Here is a 10,947-nt window from a genome sequence, read left to right as displayed (position 1 = left end):
TCAGGCCTTATTAAGCAAAACTTGCCATTAGTGCCCGTGATTGGGCCTATATGTGTCTGTTATCTGGAGGACACATTGATTATGGGCTTTATAACCCACTAACACCTCAAAGTGGGATAAGAAAACTCGAAACGCCGGGTCCAATGACTCGTGTCAAATCTACTGACAACTAGCACTGATATTTTACACACTGTACCTTTTTTGTTTTTAATTTCACATGGACTCAAACATGAGAGACTTACACAGAACTGGACTTCTTTGCTCAAATAGGAAAGTAGCTCTTGCTGGAAAGAATGCATTTAAGACATTTCTGCATTATTCTCATTTTACAGATACAGAAGCTACATGTGCCCATCTTTTATTTACAGTCTGTGGTTTGAAAACGTTTCGAAGTCTTCTCTCAAAAAAATGCAAATGGAGCTGATGGCGCTGTAGCCCACCTGGCTGTGCACAAGCATCCTACACTGAAGGCTACATGTCTGCATGTCCCCTCTTCCTCGTCCACTTTCTCCCTGTATTCCCGCCTCTTCTCTGTGCTGTGCAATCAAAGGCTGAAAATGCAAAGAGAGGGAATGTGCAGGAGCTGGATTTCAGTTGAGCCTGTGTGTGATTTTGTGGCCTGCCTGCACTAATGCTCAGTGTGCGATTACACTTGAGAAGAATACCAGTTAAACACCGTGTACCTACATGTCTGTGGTGAAGAACTCAATCTGCTATATGAGCCTCATATAGCATTGGAACCTCAGCCACACAATATTAATACACGATGAATATAGAAAACATTGAATGGGAATTTTCTGAACACACCCTCTGACCATTTCTAATATTCATACTGAGTGTTGTTGACTCATTGAATATTGGAGCTGACTTACGGTGCCATATGGACTGGTGATGAGCTATTTATATGTTACCCGCTCTCTCCCTCATTCAGTCTAAACTTCTTGGCTGTGGGCTGTATAGTCTGAGGTTTAGTAGAGAGAGCATGCGGGAGGAAAATCCACTCAGGTAAATTATTCATCACAAGGCTTGCATCTAATAGAAGAAGCTGGAAGTCTGCAGCACGTGGCCCAACAACAGCTTAAAAAACTGGGATAATATTTGTTAAGATCAAAGTGACACAACCCAAATTATAATTGATGCCACTAAAGGCGGTGACATTGCTCTGCTTAATGATCAAAGACACAGTAACAAGCAGCACAATCAGTCAGGAGCGGCTGTCATGCAAAGCTGTTCCAGGAGGCTGGGCCGAGGCTATGCAGGGCAGGAGCCAGCATTCAGGGCCTGAACAGACACCCCAGTGCTGAGTTTATAACTGCAGCAGCAGCAGATGAAAGGTCTGGCTCACAGAAATCACTTGGACAGAAAAGTACGTGTTCTGCAGAAGATAAAATTCAACTTCAGTGATGAGAATGTTGTAGAAAAATGTACTAAAATTCAGAGGTGGGACCAAGTCATTGTTTTGCAAGTCTCAAGTAAGTCTCAAGTCTTTATCCTCAAGTCTCAAGTCAAGTCTCAAGTAATGTCAGGCAAGTCAGAGTCGAGTCTCAAGTCACTGGTGTAAAAGTCCGAGTCAAGTCACAAGTCTGAAACTTTGAATTTCAAGTCCTTTCGAGTCTTTAAAAAAAACAACGAAAAAATAATGTTGCAGTTATGCTAAATGTAAATATTAGACCATGTAATTTTAAAATCTGTGTTTTTCTCAACACATGACAAAATAGTGAACTTAGAAAATATACACAAATTGTGAAATTGCACCTCTTTAAAATGCAGCTCAATTAAACCTAGCTCCAAGAATAATTTTCACCGACGGTTCTGAGATAAGCTGCATGTTATTCTTGGATGCGGTTGTAGGACCAGCTTTAAAATCGCATGACAAAAATATACACATTAAAAAAAACTGCATCACCAACGGAGCCTGGACAACATTTGCTAGTTAGATGAAGTCAGCTATCTCATCGTAGCATATTTATATGCATATTTATAATCATACGGTTCTTGGAGTGAGTGCATACACTCGTGAAGTTTAGTAACTTCAGGTCACTGCAACAAGCCCAGGTACAGTTTACCGACGGATGGGTGCAGGACCTTGAAATGCACCGTGTAGAACGAAAGACCATCGTACGTATCATAAGTTTACCAGTCTCACAAATCGTCGTCATAAATACACATTCATTAACCGTTTATTAATAGGACCTTTGAGCTCAAGTGTAATTAATTAGTAGTGGAAATAATTTCTGGTAGCATCACAGAAATGTAGCAGTGACAATAATACTGTATGCTGTAATCGTACTGGGCAATTAGTGATACAAAACAACTGTTTTATCCTGTGAATAAAAGTATATGTTTTTGTCAGTGTACCATAATAACAGAAGCGAAACACAATATTGTGTCAGGACAATTCACTATTTATGCACAATAAACAAAGGAGCATAGCGCGACAATTTCTGTTCAGCGCCAGACTTGCTTGTAACCTATATCACCAATTATGTTATGAAAATGACGTATTAACTACTAAAAAACACTGACCTTTGTGTAAATTCTTGGAGCAGACTAACCTGTGAGCTGGAGTGTTCTGGGACGTTATATTTGATCTTTGAACGGCTGCAATCCAGACCATCCGTCGCGTCTTTGTTACTTCGGAAACATGGCTCGAACAATTTCTCTTCAACGACGTAATCCGATAACAACCGATCTCTTTACCCGTCGGCTTCCCGTGGCTGTCATGCGACCGGCTATTGCAGTTAATAATACAACGGCTTCTTGACATTTTTGTGTTTCTTTTTATCGCTGTATAACTGATTTTAATTGAAAGCCTAGTACCGCTTGCCACGAGTTCCCAGAATCCTTTGCGGTTCTACCCGTGAATGACGTCACATTTTCAATCTCTATATAATATGCATGTTAAATTTTATATTTGGGGTAAAATATCAAGTCTTTTCAAGTAAACCGGTTCAAGTCCAATTCAAGTCCCAAGTCATTGGTGTAAAAGTCCAAGTCAAGTCACAAGTCTTAGAACATTTTTTCAAGTCAAGTCTAAAGTCATAAAATTAATGACTCGAGTCCAAGTGAAGGATATAAAAAAAACAACAACAGCAATAGAATAATATTAAACACAAAGTGAACCCGTCTTCCTTCATTAAATAGGTTCTTTTAGATGTTAAGGAGGAATTGACTTAACCAGGCTGGCGGAGAATGAAGACAACCGGACACCTGCGGCAGATGGGGAATCAGTGAACTTTTATTGAGACAGAGACAACCTCTCAACACAGCTCACATCAGGAGATTCCTAATATTTGCTGTGAGGATGGGTATATATTCTCTAAAACTTACAGGAGGGGGTTGTGAGGAAAGTGCTGCATTAGCAGAAAAACAACTCCATAAAAGGAAAGCGGCCTTGGGTGTTCTAGTCTCTTCGCTTGCAGATATCTTTCACCTGCAGGATGAGGCGATCGCTTCTTATCGCTCTCAAGGCCAAAGTCGTGAGCACATTTTTATTACACAGTTGCACAGTAACTTTAAAGCTGAACAATATTTAAAGCTGAATAATGTTTGATCAGATTATATTTTCTTCAAATCCCCCTTTTGACCCATCTTAAATGGGTCAACACACAAAAATAAGTAACATTCAAAGGAACACAGAGACGTGTCGAAGCCTGGCTCGAAAAACTCCTCGGGTCTTATCATTTGTCTTTATCTGTCATTGCAGATGAGGAGAAAAGAGTCCAGGCACCACCCTGCCCAGGGGTCGGCTGCAAGCAGTCTCGGTTCCCGACGAAAGCAGTAACAGCTGTCCTGCACACACGGATACAACGAGTTAGTGCAACCAGGGTAGTGACACAAAATTAACAGTTCCTGTAACTCAGCAACCAAAAAGCATAAGTAATGATAAAAATGTGGAGAGTACAGAGTATACTATAATAATGAGAGATATAAACGTGAAAATGTGAAAGAATAAATCAACCGTAAAATAAACCCAGAACGGTAACTGCTAAGGACATTCAAAAGTGAATATGGTAAAACTGGAGAGGAAGTGGTGGGCAAGACCCTAGGGGCTACATTTGTCAGATTGGGACTGTCAGAAGGGGGCGAAGCTTTTGAACTTGAAGGTGTCAGAAGTGTCGGGGGCCCTTCACAGATCAGGATTATGCCAATGGGAATGAGACCCAGGGCCAGGAAGCAAACAAAGACGCAACATCTTTGCCTGCCTGTCATTTCAGGGGGAAAGGGCCAAGACATGTTTACTTAGCTTGGATGTCGTCTAATAGAGGATGATGGGGCAGAGAAAGGTGGTCCAGTTCCCCCCACCTCGCCAAGGGCGTGTTCTAGGAGTTAAAGAGCAACAACCTGCAATCTGTACCAAAAAATCTTCATAGTCCCACCGGAAAATCATAAGAGTAATAAACGATTCAGCTCAACAGACAAGTATCATGTTCAGGTTTCTCCAATCATTAAATCACTATTATTGCCACAATTTGCTTTATTCACCCTTTGGGCAATGTTATTCCAAGAGAGAGAGAGAGAGAGAGAGAGAGAGAGAGAGAGAGAGAGAGAGAGAGAGCGAGAGAGAGAGAGAGAGAGAGAGAGAGAGAGAGAGCCCCTAATGGCCAGTTAGTGGGCTCTAGGTCAAACTGTCCCCAAATTTGTTATTTGTTATTATTACTTGTTTTCATGTCACTTGTCTGTTTTCTACTGCACCCCTCTCACCAAAGCAAAGCAAACATTAGCAGCACATTGACCGTAGTCAGGCATCCTCATTCCATAGGTGCTATAAAACATTTCCTGTAAAAGAATCACAGTTTTCAAGACAGGGTGTGTCTCCCCCAACACTCTCACCAGAATACAGTGTAATAGCATCCCCAACTCCTAACCCATAAACACCGTTTCTTCACACATCCGCCCAGAAATCCTGTAATAGAAAAACATTAAAACTGTAACCCTGTAGGGAAGAAAATGTAAATGGTAACGCTGCGCAGTTACCTCTGTAAGCAACACAAGACACAAAAATGGCATTTACAGGTTCACTCATCCTCGAATATTTTGTCATCCTTCTACTCCTGTAAAAGAAACCCACATAAATTCATCCACCCTTTTATCCTATCTAGGTGGAGGTGGTTAACCTTGAGTCATGGTCAAGTCTTGTCATCTTTTACCAGTCAGTCCGTTTGTTTTTATTCCCAGTCTTTCATCCATTCATCCGTTCTTTGCTGATAGTGAAACCTGTCGTCGCATCTAGTTTCCACACTCAGCAAAATGACGTCATCTCAAAAAGAAACAAGAACTTGAGTTTGGATTACCTCGCTGAATCCTTTTTTAAACAGGGACTCTCGTTTCTAATTGTCCCCACAAGTGTTTCCTCCAGAACCCATTTCAATGCGGAGAAACTCACTTACAACAATTTTCTCGCCGACGTGTAATGCTTGTAATTTCCGATGTGCAGATCTGCTTAAAGAAAAGATTCACAAACAAAAATCAGTAAATATAAAACAAAATAAAATGAAAAATAACAAAAACAAAATGCAGACGCCCGGGTCTTAGGACTTGTCACTGAATATTCTTCCCATCAATAAAAATACCAACCTAAACCTACACAGAGTCAAATCAACACCACCTCAACCTTTTCATATTCATAAACCTATATGTTTTGCGTTCGTGAAACAAAATTGAACCATTAAGTAAGTTGAGCTCTTGAAATGTTTTAATTCTCTTAATTCTGCCAGTTTATTTCAACACTTATTCAATGACTTTTATTCAACTGCTACTTGGTCACTCGACTTTTACCTGTTCAAATTGCCTAGGGTTCAACAAAGTCTAGATCCCCGTTATCATGAAACTTGAACGGTGTACGATGATTTACTTACAGTAATTTAGAATCATCACTCAACCTAGCTCTACTACTGGCACTGCGTGACTTTTCTCACACTGGAAACCAGAATTTAGTACAGAACTTTAATGCCTCAGGCAATCGCGTTCAAGGGCTGCCCCCCCTTCTCTTCTTCTTTGTCCGTGTGTTCCTCCTTTATTAAATCTCCATCACAATGACGTGGCGCTCTGAAATAAAACTCACACTGTTAATTCCTCGTTTTCACTCTGCACCACTGCTCAGAGTGTTTTCTTTTCTTTTTAGTGTAGAGTAAACAATTAAGTCGAGGCCTTAAGCCCCAGATATCTCGCACGGGCATCATTTTCATAACCAAACCGCTCCGGACTCTGCTCCCCAGACCACACAAATGCCCTCTGGGCTTATTATTATAGCAAATTCTGTATTTGACTTTGTTGTGTGCAGCATTGAGCCTTTGTCAGTAAAGCATTCTTCATTGCAGCAGCTGGAGCATTGTGTGTCACTTCTTAGTAAATTAAATCAACATTTTGATTTTAGTGCATGGGTATGTATCAGTTTTTACTCCCTCAACAAGTGCATAAGTGTTCATGTGTGTGTTTCCCTTCATTCTAAGTAGGCGCATGCAGAAGTGTGTGTTCGTGTGTTGGTATATGTTTGTGTTCATCACCTTCCTGTTCTGTAGTTTAGGTAAACCAGCGGCCTGACGCATGGCCTAGGGTCCTCCCCTCCTCTTTGGGTCTGTTTATGTTGTCCTTACTTTGCTCCACGGCCTTCTGCAGCTCTGCTGTTCGGCTCTTCTCAGAGGTCAGCATCCTTCTGCTCACCGTCCCTTTTCCTCCGGACTTAATGCGCGTCTCGTCACAGCTCTGTCAGCTGACGCAGCCTGGGAATTTCCCCCGTGTAGTGAAACGGGCTTTAGGTTTAGTGCTCTCCGTCTCTGCTGCATGAGATCACTCTTTTGCAGCACTGTTGACATCCTCAAGTTGTTGTTGTGAGTCCAGCTGCTGTGGCCTTCAGGGGTCAAAGGGTCAAAGATGGTCGCGGAGAGGGCAACGATGGTAGAGGGGAGGGTAGGAGTCCAGGTCAGCTTCGGCTCTCAGAAAAAACAAAAACAAAACAAAACAGGCGAACAGGAAAATGATGTTGTGTTGGCTGTGCTGTGTTGGCTGTGTTATCCCGAGAGGGGAGAAACAACGAGATCTCGTCTCCCCCCTTTTTTTGTTTTTGTTTTTTTTTTTTTTCACCATATAATCAACTCATAACCCCTCAAGTTGACAGGACAACACAGGTACGTGTTAAAATTCTTAAGATCCTGTTTAGAAACCTAAAAAGGAATTTCCTATCATTCAGTAGTCATTTGTCTTAAACAATCAACAAAAACATGTCCCAAGTCGACCCTTTTAACCACTAAATTTGTCGTGTCCTCACTTAATCCTCAGACCAGTGTCTTTGTCTTTTGACGTTACGTTGTTGTCCTGCAACCCAAAGCGTTTAATTGTCAGTAATGTATAAACTATATCATTTAAAAACAGGTGTATGTTAAGTGTCGCTACTTTAACCTTGCATGTACGTGCACATGTATGTAAGCTGTTTCTTCATTGCATGTATGGGTGCGTCTGTATATGGGTTACTTTAACTTTTTCTCAAACGAGGCATTTCTCTAACACGCACACGTGTCTGTTCCTCACCCTTCTCATATCTTTCTCTGGTTGTGTGTGGTTTTATTTGTTTCAGTGATTTACCAGGAACATCTTTTCCTTTTCTCCATGTCTTCCGCCAGAGGTTAACACTGGTGAGATCCAGGGACACAGCACCCAGAGCAGTTCAGCGAGAAAAACCTGCCTCAAACTACATTCTCTCTTTTTTGTTTTACCGGGAGGGGTGAGGACAACTCTGGTGTCCAGCCGTGAATTTTAGCCAAAGCTTGGCCTGTCTTCTGCTGCCGTACTCAGGCTTCCAGGTTAAGAAAAAACACCTGTATGAAGACACTAAACATACATTTAGTATTTGTATAAACATAACTGCCTAAATCATTGAACTCTTGAGGAGGGTGTATTTCAGAATCAGAATCAAAATCAAAAACTTTATTGTCATTGTCATGAGACCGACGACATTAAGAATGGTCCCCGATCATTGCATCATCCCTAGTAATATCAAATATAAAAAAACAATAAAATTCAATCAATAAAATAGATAGAATACTTAAAATACTAAGTATTCCCACCGTCATGCTTCAGACCGTGCATAGATTAACACAAGAGTGGCATGGTGGACATTTTTGTAGTATTCAGATGTGTTATTGCAGTTGGATAACAGCTGTGTTTGAGTCTATTAGTCCTTGCTCTGATTGCCCTGTACCGTCTGCCTTAGGGCAACAGTTCGAACAGGGAGTGGCCAGGATGTGAGGTGTCTTTTATGATGTTTTGGGCCTTTTTTTAAAACAGTGGGCGTTGTTTGACTCTTTACTAACTTTAAAACCCCACCATAACAATTTCTCACTGACAAACTTCTATGCATCCATTTAAACATGCGAAGCCAGCACAAAATCACACACATACCCCTACAGCAAAGCTTTAACATAACCACAATGCAACTCCTCCCTTAAACGGGAGAAATCACCCTGAATCAACCAACTCTATATAAAACGTCAAACAAAGATAAACCACAAACATTTCTACACTTCTGTGTCTTCCACGCAGCACAATAGGCAGAAAAACACCGATTACTCACAGTCTACAACAAAAGAAAAACCTGCTCTTTTCACAACTCTCACAGCTAAAGTCAAAACTCTTACCCAGTGCCTCTGAAATAATAAAAAAATCACCAAATACTCGATTACTCTTTTCACTCGCTCCCTCTCACTCCCTTCTTCCTCATACAGCATACACGCTCGCTCCCGCGGACCCGCTCGGCCCCGCGGGCTCACTCGGCCCCCACCTTTTTCCTCTCACAGAGACAGAGAGAGAGACCCTTTTCCTTTTTTTTTATTTCTCCAGCACACATACACACACAGAATCCCAACTGAGAGAAAGAGGGAGAGAAGAGAAAAGAGTTGTAGAGAGGAAGTTTTTTAGCAGGAGTTTCAGATCTAACAGATTTATACAACTTATTTACACACACCGGTAATTTATGTTCTATTTATTGATTTTAAAGGAGAATTTGGGCCAGCTGGGTTTCTGCCTCTGTTAGGCACTAATCAGCTGGGGCGCTGCTTTAAAGGTGAGTCAGCACTGAAATATCCCTTCAGGTGTTACCAAGCTTCTACCAAACCGGAGTCTGGCGGGTAACCTTGCCTAGAGCTTCCTGATAGGGGTGCTAGTTGGTTGTCACCTTGTTCACACGTCTCATTCACACTTCATACATTACCTGCAGTCACTCATTACCCTCCTTATGTATGTAATAAATGTGTAAAAAAAAATTCTATGTGTGGTGTATTATTTTAACCAAAAGAGGAACCTAGTTCCTTTAATTGTGTAATCTGTGAACAACGGAGAACAAACTGTCCTGCCCAGTGTTCCACAGCAAGCATTCAGCGTGTATTTATGTGTGTCCAATATCAAACAGAACATCAAAACATTTAAAACACTAAAATCATCGGGGTTTTAAGAAGAGATCCGTTTTCTCCTATTGATCAAAGGGACCCCTCCTTTGGACTCCAACCAGTACTTCTCCTTTTTAAGTTTTAGAGGATCTTTTCTAATAAAGTCCTCTGGGCCTTCCTAACCCTTCTGTAGTTTAGAGAATATTACTAAAAAATATTCTCAAGGCCTTTAACCTTTTAATTTGTTTAGAAAGGCGTTACTAATAAACCCTTTCAAGGTCCCAGACCTGCACTGAGGTATTTATCCGACACCGGAGAGCAACCCGTCGGCTGCAACCGTGGTCAGACCTCAGTTCACTCTTATCTTTATTCACTTATTCACTTATTTCTTATTCACTTATCTCTTATTCACTTGTCTGATTCTCAACAAGCCTTAAGTAAGCCAGACAATTTTGGTTATGAATTACTAGGAGTTTGGACACTAAGTATTTTTATAATGTTCAATATAGCAGAAATAAAAGGTCTGCTTACCTTGTTTTTGTGTGCACACAGCTTTTTGTCCAAACTCCGTTCACTCAGACCACGGCCGATTTCCTCCCATCCGTTCCAGTTGACCTGGAGCGCATCCTGTTCGTGACGCCAATTGAAGGATATAAAAAAAACAACAACAGCAATAGAATAATATTAAACACAAAGTGAACCCGTCTTCCTTCATTAAATAGGTTCTTTTAGATGTTAAGGAGGAATTGACTTAACCAGGCTGGCGGAGAATGAAGACAACCGGACACCTGCGGCAGATGGGGAATCAGTGAACTTTTATTGAGACAGAGACAACCTCTCAACACAGCTCACATCAGGAGATTCCTAATATTTGCTGTGAGGATGGGTATATATTCTCTAAAACTTACAGGAGGGGGTTGTGAGGAAAGTGCTGCATTAGCAGAAAAACAACTCCATAAAAGGAAAGCGGCCTTGGGTGTTCTAGTCTCTTCGCTTGCAGATATCTTTCACCTGCAGGATGAGGCGATCGCTTCTTATCGCTCTCAAGGCCAAAGTCGTGAGCACATTTTTATTACACAGTTGCACAGTAACTTTAAAGCTGAACAATATTTAAAGCTGAATAATGTTTGATCAGATTATATTTTCTTCACAAGTCATGTGACTCGAGTCCACACCTCTGCTAAAATTACTCATGGAGAATTAGCACGTAATCTAACTTTATTACCCAGAAAAGAAGTTAGATAAGACTATTTTGACAGCACTGTCGGATGGGATCTGCTTTGCTATGTAACGGCACTTTCACCCAGGATGCTGCACGTGCAGCGATGCGCTGAAACCAGTTCCATTCTATTGCTGGTGCCGCGCAATAACAGTTTCCCGCTACGCTGAACAACGAGTAGCGCCAGTGCGCCAGCGAGGAGTACTCGTTCATGTGAGTCAAGTGCGCTGTGACGTACCTTCGCGTGACCAATAGAAACGAAGCCTACAGCTGCGCTAGGTTCAGCCACATGCTGTAGTTAGCGGTCAGCGCAGCGCCTGATGTGAAAAGGCCTTTATGCGGTGGCCA

The 10,947-nt window shown here is 41.5% G+C and overlaps 1 long non-coding RNA gene across 1 annotated transcript; it reads right to left on the bottom strand.

The window, feature by feature from the left end:
• Positions 1 to 3,214: 3,214 nt before the first annotated feature.
• Positions 3,215 to 10,532, bottom strand: LOC143412743 (uncharacterized). Its single transcript, XR_013093287.1, has 2 exons — positions 10,137 to 10,532; positions 3,215 to 10,007 (listed from the first exon to the last, which is right to left on the bottom strand). It is a non-coding gene; the product is annotated as an uncharacterized LOC143412743 (long non-coding RNA).
• Between the last annotated feature and the right edge of the window lie 415 nt (positions 10,533 to 10,947).

Source organism: Maylandia zebra, linkage group LG15, assembly GCF_041146795.1.
Source record: "Maylandia zebra isolate NMK-2024a linkage group LG15, Mzebra_GT3a, whole genome shotgun sequence".
NCBI classification, from domain to species: Eukaryota; Metazoa; Chordata; class Actinopteri; order Cichliformes; family Cichlidae; genus Maylandia; species Maylandia zebra.
Note: the sequence above shows the minus strand (reverse complement) of the source record. Positions and strands in the feature narration are given on the sequence as shown.